This window comes from Solanum tuberosum, unplaced genomic scaffold (genome assembly GCF_000226075.1).
Source record: "Solanum tuberosum cultivar DM 1-3 516 R44 unplaced genomic scaffold, SolTub_3.0 scf00077, whole genome shotgun sequence".
NCBI classification, from domain to species: Eukaryota; Viridiplantae; Streptophyta; class Magnoliopsida; order Solanales; family Solanaceae; genus Solanum; species Solanum tuberosum.
The window spans coordinates 1,228,095-1,228,626 of record NW_006239003.1 but is presented as its reverse complement, the minus strand read 5'-3'; positions in this window follow the sequence as shown (position 1 = coordinate 1,228,626).

Genomic DNA, 532 nt, shown 5'->3' with positions numbered 1-532 from the left:
AGTGGATATGGTTAAGATGGTAGCTCTCCCGAGTATGAGGCAAGAGTGCAATGAACATCTTTGGATATCCCTTAAACCATGTGCCTACATGGGATGTGTCCTAGTTCTACCCTTGGCAAGTAGAACAACCTCCACGGAGTAGGATAGACTCTGGATTCCATACCTTGCTAGTGTGGTCTATGTCGGTTAAGGGCTATTTCCATCATATGGGATGTGCACTCTAGTATTGGATAGGTTCTACAACGTGTAGGTAGTAGTATGGGATGCTATCTACACATGGCACGAGTAGGCTTAGAAGATACTAAAGTGAGTTCCCTAAGCCTTAGGGCTATTATGTGATTGTCCCCTATATGCCTCTGTGTCTCTTAAATGGTGTTATAAAGAATGTTGACTTAGTATGTTATAATGTAATAAAATAAAAACCTTGTCTATAGTAACTCTTAGGAACACTTAGGTGTATATGAAGAGGTTGTATGGGCGGTCACTTCATTATTCACTTAAGTGTGACTTAGGGTGACTTGAGATAGAGACT